A 21,624-nucleotide genomic window follows, 5' to 3' on the forward strand; every position below is an offset into this window, starting at 1 on the left:
CCCCCTCTTCCACAGCAACAACAACAACAACAGATCGTGAAATGCCAACACTGTGACCGAGTTGGCCATTTGAAAGATCACTGTTTTGATCTTCATGCATGTAAGCACTGTCATAAAACCAGCCATTCTTCACACAGATGCTTCAAAAACAAACGTCCTGCAAGAACAAAGATTCATCTTGGATGGATCACTTCTTTGCAATGGGCATCAACAGCCAAGAAGATATTCCAAACACATGTCAAAACTTGTTCCAGAGTATTGAAAAGTCTTGCAGTTGAGTTTTCTTGATCATCTCACCTTGTATCTGACAGGGGGGGAAATGATGGTCATCTACAAGCTTCAAAGTCACATCAAGCGAGCCTGAGCCACAACCTGCCACACCAGTTTCAGAGTTGTAGCCAGCGACAAAGATGCCCCTGAACATGCCTTCAGTTGGCAATCTGGGACACTTCCTCTAGCAGAAGGCTTCAACTTCTTGCTAGTTTCGGAAGCATTCTAGGAACACAATTGAGAACACTTCCTCTAGCAGAAGACTCCAGCTTCTTGCCAGTTTTGGAAGAGTTCCAGGAATTGCATTAAGCATTCCAGAGTTGTTGGTTATCCTTAAACCATCACAGGTTGAGACTTCCCTTTTTTAGGTTGAAGTTTTACCTTTTATGCGGGGTGAGACCTCCCTTTTATGGTTGAAGGTTTCCCTCTTTAAAATAATAGGATCAGTTCCTCTAGCAGAAAACTTCAGTTTCTTGCCAGTTTTGGAAGAGTTCCGGGAACTGCACTAAGCGTTGCAGTGTTGGTGGTCATCCTTAAACCACCGCCCTTTATACCAACATTTCATAGAGCACATTCAGCCTAGTGTTGCCATGCATATTTGCACATTTTGTATTACAGCTCTCTTCTTGGACTCATACATAACCCTTCGGATTAAGGGGGGGAATGTTGGACACCTAATCCTAAATGGGTTAGTGTGGAAGCCGAATAGACCAAAGCAGTCCAAGAGACCTTGGGATATGAAACCTAAGAGTCACATATTGTACTATAAATGTATATCTCATGTTAATAAAAAAATGTACTGCATGATTTATCTTTCATATTGTGTTTGCTTTCCATGTGTGTTTAACAGTAAAATTTACCATGCTCTATAGCTTTTGAAATCTACTTCAATGGACTCAAAGCACCCAAAAACCTCTAAGATGACTCTCCAAACTCTGCAAATGGACTACAACTTTTTTAGGCTTGACCTCCTCCCTATTGGCCCTAAACTTCATTAAACTTCAATGTGGAAACATCGCATGCAAAGATGCCACATTACCTCTAAAACCTATTCCATTGTGTTCATAATATCGAAATCATCTAGGAAAACCTTTTCCTGAGTTCAATTTGGTCGAAAAATGCTCGAGTTATGGCTCAAATAGTTTATCCCTATAATTTCTCCTCCAAATCTAGAAGAACTCTAGTTAGGGCCACTAAATTTGGACTTGACGCCAAAGCTATCAGAACCGCCAAACTAAACTGGAATTTAATTAGTGCTAACCATAGATTAATTAAGTGTTAACCCAGGTTTAACGTGTTTTACCACAGTTAATCTTAACCATTAACACGTGATTATCTCAGAGGAGGGAACATGAGACAATGTGAAGTTTGCTGTTATATTTGTCGGCACGGTTTCCACTAACCGCTTGAGCTATTGGGTTATGTGTACATATGTGGTGGTTTAATGCCGTGTTTTAGGTGTGTTTTCCATCGGAACTGCTAACCATAACCTTAACTATATCCACCAGAGAATCAGAGCATTCACATGGCATTAACTACTGCAGTCATAGTTTATGGAGCCGTCAGATCCGCAAACCATAGCCGTGACCGCCTGTGGTGTGGGTGGTGTGCTCACATGGGGAGGACTGGCCCTCCCTAACTGCCAACTTCAGAACATTACAATTTAAATATATATGGAATGCTATACGGTTAAGAACTAAACAGTAGTAGATTTGGGTGAGCTACGGGGATGGTGGAGAGGAGGTCACGGGGTCGAATCCTGACACCTTGTAAAATTTTTGATATAACACTACAGGGGCATGTGGTAGCCTCTAGATTGCCACATGTCGCCTTTTGATTTGTCCAACTCAACCTCAATTTCCCAATAATAGGATGCCATTTGTCAACATATGACTCGTCAGCCTATACAAGAATATTCCAAGGAATATTCTCCTTACTGACTGGCCTATACGGATGCCCAGGAACCCTTTTTTTCCAAAAAAATTCTTGTTCGGTGAAATGGTTAGCAAGCTCTAACTCCCTCATAAAAACTTTATTTTGAACAAAACAAGTTGCGTTGGGATCCTTTTGATGAGACAGACACAGTTTCTCAGGTTTTGCATGATTCTGAGCATTTTGATTTTTGATCTAATTTTTTCCCATAATCTAGATTCTAATCATTGATATCCCAAAGTGTACCTAGACCTGTCCAAAGAACAAGTTTGATGCTTCTTATGCAATGATGGTATTTTTACAGGGCATACGAACAAACATCTTTCTAAACCTGTCTACTACTGCAAACACGTATTCATGTCCCTTCTTGGTTGTCGGTAAACCTCCCATAAAGTCCATGGAAATGATTTCCCAAGGATGAGTAGGTACATGTAAGGGATGATGCAGAACCTGTTTCCTATTCCTAGGGTTGCTAGTACAACAAAGCATGCATCCTATTATGAACCTAGCTAATTGTTCTTGCATCTTGGGCTAATAGACATACCTCTACAAGTTAGCCACAGTCGTCCCTACACTAAAGTTCCCTACAACCTTGGAGCTGTAAGCCTCTCTAATTAGCTGGAAATGCTCACCTTTAGGAACACATAGATTATCCTTCCAATAGAGTAACCCATCTTGGAGATGGTAGTCAATGGTGTTGTCAACATCATGGATATGACACTGACTCTACAACTGCAGATACCCCTCCTTGAAGTCCTCATCTTCTGAATATGCCTCTATATATCCATCATGGGTGAATGGCTCCATGTGCATAAGAGTCCCCAAAGTTGTAATATTTGATGTGGGTGGCCTTGAAAGAATATCGGCCAACTTATTGGTGCTTCACTTCTTACACTTGATCACCAAATGAAACTGCTATCAAAACCCCATCCACTTGTAATTTCTAGTCTATTGTATTTTATTTTGGGCCTACAGGTACTATAACGGACGGTGATCCATGCAAATTAGGGTCTCCCTTTCTATCAGATAGCTCTTCCACTTCTTCACAACTTGCACCATGGCATAGAGCTCCTTATCATAGGTAGGGTAGTTAAGAACTATCCCATGAAATAATTCAAAATGGTAGAAAATGAGCCTTCCTCCTTTCATCAAGACAACTCCCATAGCATACCCACTCACACCTGTCTCCACTTCAAAGTTTCGTTGCAAGTTTGGTAATTCAAGAACTGGAAAATCTTTCCACTTGTTGTTATGGCATGGGGAGGTGCTACTACTATTGAAAATGAGGCTATGAATCTCCTTAGGTTCTGTGTTGCTCCAATGAAACTTCTAACCTCAATAACATCAGTATGAACCAACCATTTCATGGTGGCCTCCATCTTGGAAAGATATATCTTCAATTCTCCTCCACCAATCACATATCCCAAATACACCAAGGACTGTTGTGCAAAAGCACACTTATTGAGATTTGCTAGCAGTTGGTGCTTCCTCAATGTTTCCATCACGTGCATCAAATTTTAAATATGCTCTTCTGAGGTAGCACTATATACTAGTAAATCATCAAAATATAAAATAAGAAATGAATCTATAAAAGGGCACAGTACATCATTCATTAATCTCATAAATGTAGATGGTGCATTACATAGGCCAAATGGGATAACTAACCACTCATACAAACCTTGCCTGGTTTTGAAGGTGGTCTTCCATGTATCTTCTTCTTTGACTCAAACTTGGAGATATCCATACTTCAATTCTAGCTGGGTGAAATACTTTACTTGCGGAAACTAATCTAGTAGATCATCTATCCTATGCAGGTGGTATTTGTTCCTAAGTGTGATTTTATTCAATGCCTTGTAATCTGTACACATCCACCAAGTCCCATCCTTCTTTGGCACAATGACGAAGGGTGACCCACATGGTTATGTAGTCGGTCGAATGACACCCTGTTCTAGCAATTGTTGCAACTATTTCTTCACCTCACTTGCTTCGATAATAGGCTGCCTATACAACCGAATATTTGGCAATGGGGGGTCTAACAATAGCTAGATCTAATGCTCCACTTCTCTCTTAGGGGGTAGCCCTTTAGGCTCTCAAAACACATCCTTGTATGCTTGTAGCAACTCCTCAAATTGATGCTTTTGTTTCTTAGTACACCCTTTTAGGGATGCCTTGCCTCTTATTGACTCCTCTACAGACTTATTTTCTCTTTAAAATAATAAAACATAGTTCTTGTTGGAACTAATTAATTTCTTGGTTTGGTTGGCACTTAAGAGTGAAATTTTCAACTTGCAATTATGCACGTTTATGATCAATTATTTTCCATCCTTGATGATCCAATATTGGTTAGCTCTCCTCATGAATATTGCATCATGCATGTACATGTATGGACTCCCAAACATGACTCTACATACACCAAGGGGAACCACATCTAGATCTACTTCATCAATAAAATCATCATTGATAGAAAATCTAATTTTACATTGTTTTGTTACCTTCAGCTCTAGATCCTAATGCACCCATCCGAGTGGATATGGGTTTGGATTATCACAAACTTCTAGCCCTAGCTTCTTGACTAGATTTGCTGCAATGAGATTTTCTTGCGATCCTTAGTCAAACAGAGCATGAGTCTTCATCTTCTTGACCTGTATCTTTATGTGGAATAGTTTGGTCATTTATTTCTCTTCGTGTTGCTGAAGGCTACTCAGATTCACCTCCTTCTACATTGATGTAAAAATAATCTTCTTATCCACATCTGAGCAAATTTCAACTTTGTTTCTCAAATCAGTGGCCATGAGATTCTTCTTCTTATTATCTTTCTTCATGTTTAGCTTTTGATGAAACTTCCAACACTTATCCTCCGTATTGTTATCAATGATGCAGTGGCTGCAGTGGTTGCTAGGATCCTTGCACTAGTGTGTTATGGCTGCCGTCATTTATTTTTCCCCCTTTTTACTTCTTCTTCCCATCCTTAGAAGCCTCTTGTTGCTCCTTTTTCTTCGATCCACATGATTGTTCTCCTTTCGGGCCTATGTTCTCTAGATATTGTCCATGTACACAAGCCTCGTCCAAGTTTTTGGGCTTGAAAAACATCACTTGATCACGAAGATGGTGGTGCAGACCCCCCAAATACTTGAGGAGTACATATGGGTTCTTTGGAGAGATACCCAACATTATAGCCATCTTTTTGAATTCTGTGGTGTACTCCTGCACACTTTGGCCTAACTTTTGCCTAAATTAATGCCACTGGATCCACTTGTCTTCCACGTATATAATGGGATAAAACAGTGACTTAATGAGAGTTTTGAAATCCTTCCACTTAGTCACTAGAGGTTCTCTGTCCAACCTTAGGCTTTCCATTTGGTTCTCCCATCGAGTTAGTGCATGGCCCTCCAATTTCAGTTGTGCGAATGAGATCTTTTCCCCTTCCTCGATTTGATGGACTCTGAAATAAAATTCTAGTTGTAGCAACCATTGGTTCAATTTCAGAGTGTCTATCTCACCATGGTATGGCTTGATATCAAATTTTTCTTCCAATTTAAACAGGCATTGGTTCACAACACTTGAAATCGGTTGATCTTTTCTGGGTTATTTCTTCAGTTGGTTATCTGTGTCTTCTCGATCTCCTGATCCCCCTTATGATTTTTCCTCTGCATTTGAATCCCCTTCTTCTCCAAATATCCCCAGATTATTGCTTAGAGCCTGTATGAGGAGTTTTACAGTGTGGTTTATATCTCCGACTTGTTCTTCGAGCCATGAAAACCTTACCTCTACAGGATCACGAGGTTCGTTTACAAATTCGTAGCCTATGATTATGTTTTTAAGATTTTCGGCCTCGCCAATCTAGATCCATAAAATTTCCACAAACTACCCAAACAAACCTACTATGATACCAAATGATCTATAAAATTCCATGGATATTCCACTAGATAGTTCATCACAATAGATATGATAATATTATATTAAAAATTTGAGATTCTACACTATTACAGTTTTATTTAATTTCTAGATATGTAAAATTAATTGTAACTAGTGTATGCATGTAAAAGTAAATCAAGAAGAAAAGTAGAGAATGAAAAAATAAGCTCACACACACATAATACCAAAGATATTTTCTCTGGTAAACCTTTTCAGGAGAAAACCCAGCTGGAAGATGAGGCCGCTTCACTCTCTTGCTCTATCTGGAAATATGGCCGTAGATACAAAGAAGTAATTTCTATGGCCTGTGGGCTACTATAGTTCACAAATCCTCTCTATTTTCTCTACCTACTATCTCTCCTAGCTATCTTAGCTCAACTATGGAACAAAATTCTCTCAAAATAATGGAATACCTCTTCCTTATAGTGGCTAGGTTATAACAGAAATCAATAGCCTACTAGAGGTTAAGTTTGACTACATCAACTCTTAACTAGAGTTACAAAATAGACTCTTATAGAGTATTTTACATAAAAAACACGTGGATAGCCCCTTTTCCATGAATAATGGGGCTCATGTGGCATCCTCCCGAACTACAGGTGTGAAAACAGGAAGGTTAACTTTTGAGTGGCATAACATTTGCATACGAACTCTGATTGGCATGATTCTTGCACCATTGGAAAGATATCTATGTGTAGAATAACATAGAAAGGTGCTACACATGTGTGGAAAATATTTACCCCCAAAAAAGGTAATTTGATGCTTCAAAATGCTCCTGGAAGGTTTCAGACCTTGTTTTCCCAAACTAGGTCCCTCCAGTAAAAACGGTCCTATGAGTTGATTCCTCTACTTGTTCTAGTCCAAATGGATCACAAATGGATGAAAAATATTATAATGATCCAATCTGGATCACAACTCCCCATTTTGGGAGGTGTTTTGGCCCCAAATAATTTTACTAAATGAGGTGAGGAAATGTTTCCTCCACCTTCTTTCTAGTGTACCATTTACCATTGCTTGAAAGTTGTTAGTTAAACCAAATCTACCAAAGGTCTTGTTTCCCTTGTCTTGTAGTTCTTGATCTCTTCTATAAAAGTGTATCTTCTATCAAATTTTCCCGAGCGTCTAGTGCCAAATCATCCACAAAAGGTAGGACTTGTTCCTCTTCCTAATATAGCATGGAAGGCTGATAGAGTTTCAAATTATCTATCTTTACAACCATGTAAATGTGAATATATGGTGGTAAAATGATTCGATAGGAATTATCACCCACCTTTTCCAGTATCTCAAAGGGACCATACCTTAAAGCCTTTATGTTCTTATCAGGCACATCCAGCCTCTCCTTGTTCAACTGTAGCCATACTCTGTCTCCCACCTTGAATGATTTCTTTGTTCTGTGATGATCATGCCTGGCCTTATACTTGACCTGTGACTTCTGTAGTGTTTCCTATACTTGTAGATGGATCTTCCTGATCTTCTCTATAAAATTTTAAGCTTTCAAAGCATCTCATGTAATGTCTCCATTCACTCCTCCTTGCTGCCCATATGCAATATCCAAAGGTGAATATGGAAAATATCCAAAACAAGTATCAAATAGCAACTTTCCTGTAGGAGTCTGGATTGCTCTGTCATAAGAATGTTGTATCTATACCAAATTTTCATCCCAGGATTTTAGATTCTTCTGGTTGTAACCCATCATAAGATACACCAAAGTCATGTTGACTACTTATGTCTTTCCATCTGTCTGTGGTGGAATGCTTTAGTTCTCTTCAATTTCATGTCCATCTTCTCCCGCAATGTAGTCCAAAATGCATTGAGAAATCTTGTATCCCTCTCTGAAATGATGCTCCTTGGTATCCAAAAGTGTACCCAAACCTGTCCAAAGAACAAGTTTGCTACTTCTTGTCTGCTGATGGTATTTTTACAAGGCATCATAAAACACACCTCGTTAAACCTGTCAACTACCACGAATAAGTAGTCATGTACCTTCCTGGTTGTTGGTAAGCCTCCCACAAAGTCCATGGAAATGCTTTCCCAAGGCCAAGTAAGTACATGTAAGGGATGATACAAACCTTTTTTCCTTTTGCTAGGCTTGTTAGTACAATAAAGCATGAATCCTCTTATGAACCTAGCTACTTTTACTTGCATTTGGGGCCAATACACATACCTCTGCAAGTTAGCCATGGTATTCCCTACACCAAAGTGCCCTGCACCCTTGGAGGTGTGAGCTTCTCTAATCAGTTGCAAACGCTCACCTTTAGGAACACATAGCTTATCCATCTTGTAGAGTAACCCATCCTGGAGAATTTAGTCAATGATGTTGTCTCCATCACACACATGACTCTGACTCTACAACTGCTGATAAACCTCTTTGAAGTCTTCATCTTTTGAATGTGTCTCTCCATATGCATCATGGGTGAATGGATCGATGTGCATAAGAGTCCCCAAAGATGTAATATTTGAAGTGGGTCACCTTGAAATAATATCAGCCAACTTATTTGTGTTTCCCTTCTTATACTTGATCACCAAATGAAACTATTGTAAAAACCTCATACACGTGTAATGTCTGGTCTATTGTAGCTTATTCTTGGCCTGCAAGTACTATAACAGCTGGTGATATGTGTGGATTATTGTCTCCCTTCCCATAAAATAGTGTTTCCATTTCTTAGTGTTTCCATTTCTTCACAAATTGCACCATGGCATAGAGCTCCTTATCATAGGTAGGGTAGTTAAGGACTTCCCCATGGAATATTTTAGAATGGTAGAAAACGAACCTTCCTCCTTGCATCAAGAAAGCTGCCATAACATACCCACTCGCATCTGTGTCCACTTCAAAGGGCCATTGCAAGTTTGGTAATTCCAGAACTAGTGCTTCACTCATCTTCTTTTTTAAATCATAGAGATCCTTTTGCTAAACCTTTCCCCCATTGGAAACTCCTGCCACTTGTTGTTATGGCGTGGAGCGGTGCTGCTACCACTGAAAACGAGGCTATGAATTTCCTCAGGTACTGTGCTGCTCCAATGAAACTCCTAACCTCAGTAAAATTAATAGGCGTTAACCATTTCATGATGGCCTCCATATTGGAAGGATCTATGTTCAATTCTCCTCCACCAATCACATACCCCAAATACACCAAGGACTACGGCACAAACTCGCACTTCTTGAGATTTGGTAGCAGATGGTACTTCTTCAATGTTTCTAGCACCTTCATCAGATGTGAAATATGCTCCTCCAGTGTAGCACTATATACTAGTATATCATCAAAATATAAAATAACACATGAATCTATAAAATGGAACAACACATCATTCATTAATCTCATAAATGTAGTTTGTGCATTACATAGGCCAAATGACATAACTAACCACTCATACAAACCTTGCCTAGTTTTGAATGCAGTCTTCCATGTATCTTCTTCTTTTACTTGAACCTGGTGATACCCAAACTTCAAGTCCAACTTAGTGAAATAATTTTCTTGTTGCAACTGATCTAGGAGGTCGTCTATCCTGGATAGGGGGTATTTGTTCGTGAGTGTGATTTTATTCAATGTCATGTAATATATACACATCCGCCAAGTCCCATCCTTCTTTAGCACAATGATGATGGGTGGCCCACATGGTGATGTGCTTGGTCAAATGGCATCCTGTTCTAGCAGTTGCAGCAACTATTTCTTCACCTCACTTTATTTTATAAAAAACTTCCGATATAGCCCAATATTTGGCAATGGGGAGTCTCGCAATAGCAGGATCTTGTGCTCCACTTCTTTCTTAGGGGGTAGCCCTTTAGGCTCTCATAACACATCCTTGTATGCCTGTAAAAACGTGTCCAATGGTTATTTTTTTTATTAGTACACCCCTATAGGGATGTCTTTCCTCTTACTGACTCCTTCATAGACTGATTTTCTCTTAAAAACAATAAGACATAATTCTTGCTGGAACTAATCAATTTCTTGGCTTGGTTGGCACTTACTAGTGAAATTCTCGACTTTCCTTTGTGCGCGTTGATGATGAATGATTTTCCATCTTTGATGAGATAGTACTAGTTAGCTCTCCTCATGAATATTGCATCACACATACACATGTATGGAATCCCAAACACAACTCCAAATACATCAAGGGGAACCACATCCAAATCTACTTCATCAATAAAATGAGCACTAATAGAAAATTTAATTTTACACTATTGTGTTACCTTTATCTCTACATCCTTATGTACCCATCCCAGTGGATATGGTTTTGGATGATCACGAACTTCCAACCCAGCTTCTTGAATAGATCTATTGTAATGAGATTTACCTACTATCTTGAGTCAAACAGAGCATCAATATTCATCTTCTTAACCTGTATTTGTATATATAAGGGTTTGGTCATTTCCTTCTCTTATTAATACTGAAGGATACTCATATTCACCTCCTTCTGCACTGATGTAAAAATGATCTTCTCATCCATGTCTGAGCTACTTTCAATTTGGTTGCTCGAATCAGTGGCCATGAGATTCTTCTTCTTATTGGCTTTCTTCTTGTTCTTTGGGTTTAGCTCTAGATGCAACTTCCAAGACTTCTCCTCTATATGGCCACCAATTTTACAGTGGTTGTAGTGCTTTCTAGGATCTTTTCACTGGTGTGTTGTGACTGCTGTCTTTTTATCTTTCCCCTTTTTGCTTCTTCTTCCCATCCTTAGAAGCATCTTGTTACTCCTTTTGGTTCGGTCCACTTGTTTGCACTCTTTTCAAGCCTATGTTCTCTAGGTATTGTGCCTGTACACAAGCCTCGTCCACCTTTTTGGGCTTGAACAATGTCACTTTCTCATGCATATGGTGGTGCAAACCACCCAAATACTTGATGAATATATTTGGGTGCTTTGGAGAGATACCCAACATTATAGCCATCTTTCTTAATTGTGTGATGTACTCCTCCACGCTTTGGCTCGATGTTTTCCTGAAGTAATGCCACCAAATCCACTGGTCGTCCACATACCAAATGGGATAAAACTGTGACTTAATGGGGGTTTAAAAATCTTCCCACTTAGTCGCTGGAGGTGCTCACTCCAACTTCAAATTTTCCGTGTGGCTCTCCCACCAAGTCAGTGCATGGCCCTCTAATTTCAATTGTGTGAATGAGATTTTCTGCCCTTCCTCGATCTGATGGAAACTGAAATAAACTTCCAGTTATTGTAACCAGTGGTTCAGCTTCAGAGCATTGATCTCCCCATGTTATGGCTTGATATCAACTTTTTCTTCCACTTTAAACAAGGATTGGTTCAAGACATGCGAACTGGGTTGATATTTTTTAGGTTCTTTATTCGACTGGTTATCTACATATTCCAGATATCCCAATTCCTCTTCTGATTTATCTTCTGCATTCAAACCCCCTTCTTCTCCAAATATCCCCATATTATTGCTTAAGGCCTCAATGAGGAGTTTTAGATTGTGGTTTATAACAATGACTTGTTCTTCGAGCTGCGAAAACCTCACATTTGTAGGATCACGAGGTTCCTTTATAGATTCATCGCCCAGGATTAAGGTTTTATGATTTTTAGTGTCATCGATATAGATCCCTAAAATATCCCCAAAATACCCAAAGAAATCAGATATGAAATCAAATGATCCACAAAATTCTGTGGGTATTCCACTAGATAGTTCATCATAACATATATGATAATATTATATTAAAAATCTAAGATTCTACACTATTACATTTTTACTTAATTTCTAGATCTACAAAATTAACTGTAACTAGTGCATGCATGTAAAAGTAAATCAAGAAGAAAAGTAGAGAATGAAAAAATAAGCTCACACACACATAATAAACAAGATACGCTCTCAGGGAAACTCTTTCATAAGAAAATCTCGCTGCAAGGTGAGCCCTTTCGCTCTCTTTCTCTTTCTGAAAGTATGGCTACAGATACAAAGAAGTAATGTTTGTGGCCCGTAGACTACTACAGTGCACAGATCCTCTCTCTGTTACCTACCTCCTATCTCCCCTGTCTATTCTTGCTCAACTATAGAACAAAATTCTCTCGAAAGAATGGAATGCCTCTTCCTCCTAGTGGTCAGGTTATAACGCAACCCAATAGCCTACTAGAGGTTAAGTTTGACTACATCAACTCTTAACTAGAGTTAAAAAATAGATTCTTCTACAGTCTGTTACATCACAAACATGTGGCTAGCCCCTTTTCCATGAATAATGGGGTTGATGTGGAATCTTCCCTAGCTATAGGTGTGAAAACAGGAAGTTCAAATTCAGAGTGGCATAATGTTTGCATATGGACTCCAATTGACGATATTCTTGCACCGTTGGAAAGATCTCTATGTGTGGAATAACATGAAAAGGTGTGATACTTAATTGGAAAATATTTACTCCCAAAAAACATCATTTTATGACTCAAAACACTCCCAGAAGGTTTTAGACCCCGTTTCACCAAATTGGGTCCTACCCACCTGCCCATTTTGGAAGGCTTTTGGTCCTCAAAAGCTTTTACTGAATGAGGTGAGGAAATTTTTCATCCACCTTCTCTCTGGTGTACCATTTAGTTTTGCATGGAATTTGTCCCTTCAATCCAATCTTCCAAAGGTCTTGCTGCCATTTCCTTGTAGTTCTAGACCTCTTCTGCAAAAATGTATCTTATTTCAACTCTGCCTAAGCTTCTACTGCCAAATCCTCTATAGAAGGTAGGACTTGTTCCTCTTCCTCATCTAGCATGGGAGGCTCATAGAGTTTCAAATTAGCTACATTTAGAAACAAGTAAATGTGCATATATGGTGGTAAACTGATTCGATAGACATTATCACCCACCTTTTCCAGTATCTCAAAGGGACCATACCTTAGAGCCTTGATTTTCTTACCAGGTCCCTACAGCGTGTCCTTTTTCAACTGTAGCCATACTTTGTCTCCCACCTTGAATGATTTCTCTATTTTGTGTTGATAATTTATGGCCTTATACTTCACCTATGACTTTTGCAGTGTTTCCTGTACCTATATATGGATATGCTCGATCTTCTCTATAATTTTTTTAGTTGTCAAAACATCTCTTGTAATGCTTTCCTTCACTCCTCCTTACTACCCATATGCAATATCAAAAGGTGAAGGTGGAAAATATCCAAAAAAAAATTCGAATCAAGACTTTCCTATAGAAGTCTAGATAGCTCTATTATAAGAATGTTGTATATATAACAAATATTCATCCCAGGTGTTCATATGCTTTTGGTTGTAACCCCTCAGAAGATACACCAAATTCTTTTTTACTACTTTTGTCTGCCCATTTTTCTGTGGATGCAATGTTGTAGATCTCTTCAACTTCATGTCCATATTCTCACACAATGTAGTCCAGAATGCACTAAGAAATCTTGTATCCTTATCTGAAATGATGCTCCTTGGTATCCCAAAGTGTACCAAGACTTATCCAAATAACAATTTTGTTGCTTCTTGTCCGCTAATGGTATTTTTTCAGGGCATTAGAACACACATCTTGCTGAACCTGTCAACTACCACGAACAGGTAGTCATGACTCATGTCCCTTCCTCGTTGTTCGTAAACCTCCCACAAATTCCATGGAAATTCTTTCTCAAGGACGAGTAGGTATAGGTAAGGGATGATACAAACCTTGTTTCATGTTGCCTATTTGATAATAAAACAAAACACATGCATTATGTTATTTTTGTTGATGACTTTTCAAGAAAAATTTATATCTTCTTCATGCAGAATAAGGATGAAGTTTTCTCAAAATTTGTGGAATTCAACGAATTTGTTGAAAAGGAAACTAGTAAGAAATTTCAATCCCCGAGAAGTGGTAATGGAGGACAATTTTTGTCTAACACCTTCAAGGACTTTTGTGCCAAAGAGGCGATTAGAAGAGAATTGATAACACTCGATAACCCACAAAAAAATGGGGTGACTGAAAGGAGGAACATAATCATAGTAGGAGTAGCAAGAGGCATGTTTCCTGATAAGGTGTTGCCATTACATCTATGGTCATAAGCTTGCAACACCATACTTATTTTGAAAACTAGATTCCTCATAGAATACTTGGTATGATCACACCTGAATAATATTTCTTTGGGAGGAAGCCAAATGTATCTCATTTTAGGATTTTTGGAGCTATTATGTATTTTCACGTGTCAAAGGATAGCGGGAAGAAACTTGAGCCTACAATTGAGATGGGAATCTTTGTAGGATACATAAAGACACCACATAACTATAGGGTGTATTTTACCTTACTCAAGGTGATGGTAGTGAGGAGAGATGTCAAATTTGTTGAGGAGATGTTATAGACATATTTGGGCACTGCAACCCCAATCACATATGTCCATAAACCAAGGGCTTCTAAGTCCCTAAAAGTGTTGTTTCATACCCTAAAGGAGCAAGGTCAGCTGATTATATCATCTCCCAGAAGTTTTCCATGAAAAACCAGTCAAAACTGGTCAAAGCAGGACCATATAGATTGCCCAGAGCAAAGGGTGCGATGCATCTCACCTGCCACATGCAAAAAGTGTGATGCATACTCGAAAGCCCTTCTGTAGGGTGCGATGAGAGAGAGCAGACAAATGGCACAAGCAGTTTACTAGGTGGAGACCCTGAGAATCTTCTAGAAGCTGCTCAATTGACACTTGCCTCCCTGAATTCGCCCAAGGATGAGTAAGAGATCATGAAATATCCAAATGGAACCAAGAACTATCAGAGAGATGACACTAATCAAAATCCTAGAAGCTGACTCACCCCCCTACAAATATCTATATATGGATCCCTCATCCTAGAGATCCAGAGGTTGGAACTTGGTAATTTTCAAATAGGTGTTGTTGGTTTCTATTTGAAGACATTGTTGGGTGATCTTGCTTTGTATGAGGTGAAGAGGGCTTTCAAGCTGGGAGGACGGCACTAGGTTAGACCAAGTGGTTGTAATCCTCTCTTCTACTACTTTTATCAATAAAGCTATTTGAGTTTTCCTCCATATTCTTATGTATCTCTGAATATTGTGTTGATATATGCATTTGTATGGTCAATATATATCTGATCCTATATTGTTTACAATGATATATCTCTATGCTTTGATGGTATTATGCTGCTATGACTCTATAGGTGCTCTTTGAAGTGGGACAAGTAAGGAAGTAGTGGCAGGATTCTGTCAAAGGGGAAATGAAACAAGCAAGGAGCCAAGCAAAGGACTGAGGTTGGTACTCTCTACTTCTTTCTCATCTCTCTCTTGTAAAGGGAAAGACAAGTGACTTTAATTTTTTTGTTTCTAAGATAGCTACCCGTCTTAGTGGGACTAGCAGTTTTGAATAGACACTATATTTCCCGGTAACAAAATGTCGACTCCACTGTGGAGCGATTAGTTTTATTGCTTGTCTCTATTTGTTTGATTCATAAATCACAGACGGAGCCTGAAGTTAAGCCAGCTAGCCTTCGAACTGTATTTTCTATTCAAGTGCAAAGTAGATCAACGCTTCTTCAATCAATCTCTGGGTTTGTTTATGAACTGAACAATTTACTTGCAAACATCCTAAGTGCCTTAGAGGTAGCTTGAGTAACCTCATTATATCAGCCCATATACTTTGTAGTTACTCACTATCATTTTTTCAGCCTAAATACCTAAAACTGTGACCAAAAACCAAGTTGAATTCTTGTCCCTAGACCATCACACCTTGTCCTATTGGCAATCTATATGCATCGCACCTCCCGTGTGCAGTAGGTGAGATGCATCCCTATTTCCCTGTGTTATAGGTGCGATGATTAGATAAGAATAGTTCTGCCTCTATATTTTGGTTTCTTCTTCACTGTCTTCAGCTTTATTCAGGAGTTTTGTTGTCTGTGATCAGTAGACCACTGTTGAAACCCCCTTCCTTTGCATCATCCAACCTCCATTTTACAAATATTTGTGAATGTTTTTGTGTATTTTTCGCCATTCACAATTCTCATTTACAAAATAGTAGCTTAATCGAACTGTCGTCTTTTGATTTGAAAGTGTCGCAAGTGTCGTTTTCAGTCAAGGAAAAGAATCATTCTCTTTTGATAGTCGATTACACTGTTACTCTTGTATTTGATCTGAATTAGTAGTATTTCAAGTGTCGAAAGCAGTTTTCGATTCAAATTGCAAAGTGTCGTCTTGTCTTCTTTTCGTTTTTTGAAAAGAAAATCGTTAGTACTGTCGCTTTGAAAGAAGAAATAATTCATATTTGTATTGAGCATTCTTTTTGTCATTCATCCATTAAGAATGTGGAAAACAAATACATGCATGTGCATTTGCATTTAGACTACTTGTTGATTTTGATTTAGGACAGTGTATCTAGTGTGTGCTCTCTACTCTATGTTGAAAGGATTTCACTTCTCTTTCCTTAGTAGCTAGGATTTTCATTGCAAAAAGAATATTAAACGATTGTTTATCATCTTAGATTGCATTTTAGGAATTGTATATCTACATCATGTGGTGAAACTTAAAGGAAAAATTCTTAAGAAACATCAACTATAAAATAAATTCAATGAACATAAAACTAATTTGGAACCTAACGCACAACATCTAGAAGTCTAGGCTAGAGACGTATTCTAGTGTCGTAATGCCTGGTAACTGTCGTTTTCATTGTAGGCTGGGTGATTCCTCCTCTTTGAATATGACAAGTGCCAGTACGGACTCGTGCTCCCATGTACCATCGATTATATATTGGGAGACCACAATAGGCTATATCCTTTATCCTTAGGAAGCTGTGTCTGCCGCCCTATCGATTGCAATGCACTGAACACAGCATTCGGGAAGATTGACTGTCGTACCGTAAAAATTATTCTACAGTTTTGCGATTGGTTTGGTAGTCCCTCTGTCTAGATTTCCAGAGTAATATCTTTCATTATTTTTCAGACTCCTTAAAGGAAAAGGTCCATCTAAGCACTTGTCACTTCAAGCTCATTAAAAATCGAAGGCGACTAGAGTAATCTTTAACTTTTTCTAGACTCTTAAAAATTGAAAAAGCAAGTTGTGTCAAAGTGTCTAAAATTTATTTTAATCGGAATAACGTCAATGTTCCCTCATTGGTCTTAGGTTGAGAAGATGGAGTCCACCAACCAAGGATTTCCCCTTGGGGGAAATCCTAGTCCTTTCTCCTCTTGGGGAGATGTTGGTGCACCTCATATGGCCACATTGTCCCTTCTAGGACTGACAATTGGCCTGCCGGTATGGCTTTACTTGACCTCTATTTATCAAAGCACCATGATTCCTGAACAATCAAATCAGCAACTAGATGATACTAGAGTTACCCCCCAACCTTCTACTTCGTTTGTCTCTCCCTCTCCTTCTTCCTCTTCGCTTGGTGAAGATAGTAAAACTAAAAACCATGTAATTGAGAAGAAGAAGAAAGGGAAGGAGAAGAAGAAGAAGGAGCCAACGGCAAAAAGGGGCAACCATGCATTGTCTAGCAAAAATCAACACACTGTACCATCCAAACCTAAATCTCCATGTGTCATCTACAAAGGGGACCACTATCATCGAGATTGTCCTTGCATCCCACAGATCTTAAGGGACTGGTCTCCCTGCTTGCACAATCCAGTGTCATCAACCTTTGATGATCATGTTGAGAGTACACTGTCAACTAGTGAAAATGAAGTCACTAGACAGAAAGGAAAATCTAAATTTCCTTGCAGACTGTGTGAAGGCAATCATGCCCTGCATCGTTGTCCCTTCCTGGATGAAGCTAAAAGAGTCTTGGATAATCGTCCTGCATCACCGCAGTGACTCCCTCCTGAATACTAGAAACTCTTGTCGAGTCCATTGCTAGTTGAAAAGTCGACTGACGCACCTTTTTTGTCGGTTGAAGCACCTATCATTAAAGATAAGCCCTCTGAGTCCACAACGGACCAAAGTCAACAAGTCGAGACGGTAGTCGACCCCATCTTGGCTTTAGGGGATTTACCTTTAGATGATACAATCACCAAAGAGAATGAGAACGACACCATTCAAATTTTTTTCGTAAACACAGACTCTGATGAACATGGGGGAAATCTACCCATTCCTTTACTGCAGGAAGGAAATTCATCAGAGTTGTATTTGGCCATTTATTTGGTCCCACCTCCAAGAAACCTAGTCATTTCCTTAGATTGGAAACCACTAGGCAGACCCTGTTTACCATCTAATGTACCATTCCGAATCATAGTGAAAACTTACAAAATGGTCATGGCTGGTACCATCATAGATGAAGGGGCTTCTATGAGTATCCTTTCCTCAACTACCTGGAAATTCCTTGGTTCACCATCACTTTTTCCTGAGATGAGATATCTGACAGGCTTCGATAAAGGAACTAGTCAATCGTTAGGGATCCTTCCAAATTTTCTTATAAATTTGAGAAGGAAAACCATTTATCTGAATGTAATGGTACTCCAAGTACCTTTAGATTACAATATACTCCTTGGGTGTGACTACATTTATAGCATGGGAGCTATTGTTTCCTCACTCTTTTGAGTGATGTGTTTTCCACATGAAGGTAGAGTGGTCTAGCTCATAGACCAGCTTTCATTCCCTAATTCACACATAGCTAATAGTCAAATGCTGTCCTTAACAGGTCTTTTTGTGCAAAGAATGTCTCATCAATCTCCAGTCCATCCAGCTGATGAGCACGAGTGATTCGGTGGTGGTGATTGAAACCCAGGGGGCATGCACCCTGGTCTACGTCGGCAAAAAAACTTTGGGTATAGGGTAGGTTTCCACGGAGGATATATGACTAGTCTGACACACCCGTCCGTTTAGGAAAATGGGATTAGACTAGAATAAGATACCTCTGTCAGAAGGTATGCATTTCCCAACAAAGCGAGTGTTTTGTCCGTAAATTGAGGGGTAACCTGGGTATACCTTTCCCGATAGAGCAAGTATTTTGTCTGCAAATTGACGGGTAACCTGGGAAACTCTACTTCGCTATACCTGGGGGCATGCAAACCTTTTTGCATGAAAGTGAAAAGCGACCATTTATTTTCTTAGTTTGTAGGTTCTTAACCCTTTAAACTCATAGGATTGGTCATTCCTAGCTTACATAATAAAAGGAGTCGGAGCATAATTTCGAATGATGCAAGCTCCCTAAAAAATGAACCTATCGATGAGATATCCTTATTATACTACTGGCACGAACAGTTTTACATGAAGTTCAAGCTCGTTAAAAATTAAACCTAGCAATGAGCATATGTTCCACCAGAGTTTAAGCTCATTAAAAAATGAACCCACCTCTGGTAAATAACCATTGTGAATGATTATGATCACCTTTTGAGCCTTGGTCGTGTTCTTACCATCACCTCCACTCTGTTTTAGCCAATCATTCACCTCCATTTGATTGTTTACACCTTTTGAGGAACAACTGCGATGAGTGATCCTATTAGCCACCTTCTTTACACTTCCATGATTGGAAAGTTCCAAACCTTACCTGGAACTAGCTGCTATCTGAAAACATCACTCGTTCCTTAAAAAACGAGGCTCTTTTAATCTCTTTTCATCTGAATCATAAAATATGAAAAGATTGCCGAGCAATTGGCCTCTCCAGCTCGTTAAAGTGATTGGAAGTGCTATCCCTCCTCTAGATTTTAATCTTTTTGGACCTGAGGGATCATTATATAAAAAGATCGAGCGTTTTTCTTGTTCGGCTCATTAAAACTATTGAAAATTCATCCCTTTTGCATTGTTTTATACTTTTTCAGACTTAAGGGATTATATTACGAAAAAGGAATAGTGGAGTTTCCTTTCTGTCTCTTTTCAGACTCTCTAAAATTGAAAAGGACCAAGTTATCCTTGTCGTTAAACTCATTAAAACAATAGCAAAAAACTTGTCCATTCAAAAAAGAGTGAGTTTCATTGTTGCTAGGCTCGTTAAAACATAGCGACGGGTTTGCTCGAAGGGCATATTATAGAACAAGCATATGTTATTGTCCTCAAGCTTGACAAAAGTAAAGAGGTACTAGTCAGAAATGACTGGGGAAAATTGGGAAGAAAACTTGAAGAAACTTTATTGGTAGTAGGTCGCTCTTGAACATGACACTTTCACTCCATCACCATGATTGAGTCTGGTTGGGTTATTTCGTTCACCGGTCATATCACCATTGGTCCACTGTACCATCCACTTTTGGGGTTAACGCTACCAATCCATTTCAGTTTCACTGATATGTTCAAGATAAGTCGCTCAGAGAATTCACCTACCCAGCTTGTGTCTCACCCATTGCAATACCTTCACGCTTCATTCTTTCATGACCACCACCCTGAACCTTGTATCACCAGATCGTTTTCACCTCCACAAAATTATTTGCTCCATTCTGTGTCGTAGATGTGGGATCCATTAATGCCCTCCTACGACGGGTCACTTCTTGTCAACATCAGCTCATTATCCAAGAAGCTGACCTAGGGACAACCCTCTCAGTACTTTTAAGCTTACATGCCTCAGTGGAAAGTTTCTCTCTTCCAACGACAGGTTTACACTAAGGGCCTTCGACCGAAAGATTTTGCGTGGTGTTCGATAGTGACTCATGTATTCACACCACGTGAATTGTACTACAGTACCTTGAGGGTCATCGTCATCATCGATGATTCCCCTCGTGCTTGTTAATAGCTTACATCATTGGCTGGTAATCAGGCGATGTCCTTCCATGTTCGACATCAAAACATCTTTTCACATGGATTGACTTGTACTTTCGGGCGAAGATTGAACGAGTTTTGAAGACCCCGGATCTAGTTTCATCCATCCGAGCTACGATATATTCAGGAAATAAATACACCTAATGTACATCATTGCTGCACAAATAAACATCCAAACTAAGGGATGATGTCTCTATTAGAATCATTAGTCTACACACAGACGGTTGTCTGTCCTATGTACATGAAAATGAATTTATCAAGCTGAGCATGGGAATGCCTGCCTCAGCTAGATCATGAAAATATTATGAAGATAATGTATTGTATTGTATCTTATTACGGGTCACCTTCCAGTTCAAAAAACCTCGGATCCCATTATAAAGCATTTCACCCAACATCAAAAGATTTACGACCTCATGCTTTAGGGGGCAACTGTTATAGACATATTTGGGCACTGCAACCCCAATCTATATGTCCATAAACCAAGGGCTTCTAAATCCATAAAAGTGTTGTTTCATACCCTAAAGGAGCAAGGTCAGCTAATTACATCATCTCCCAGAAGTTTTCCATGAAAAACCACTCAGAATTGGTCAAAGCATGACCATACAGACTGCCCAGAGCAAAGGGTGCGATGCATCTCACCTGCCACATGCAAAAAGTGTGATGCATACTAGAAAGCCCTTCTTTAGGGTGCGATGAGCGAGAGCAGACAAATGTCACAAGTACTTTTCTAGGTGGATACCTTGAGAATCTTCTAGAAGCCACTCATTTGACACTTGCCTCCCTGAATTTGCCCAAGGATGAGTAAGAGATCATGAAATCTCCAAGTGGAACCAACAACTATCAGAGAGATGACAATAATCAAAATTATAGACGCTGACTCACCCCCCTGCAAATATCTATATATGGATCCCTCATCCCAGATATCGA

The sequence above is a fragment of the Pinus tabuliformis genome, chromosome 7, assembly GCF_031772625.1.
Source record: "Pinus tabuliformis cultivar Carrire ecotype Pingquan chromosome 7, CPIR1, whole genome shotgun sequence".
In the NCBI taxonomy this organism is placed as follows: Eukaryota; Viridiplantae; Streptophyta; class Pinopsida; order Pinales; family Pinaceae; genus Pinus; species Pinus tabuliformis.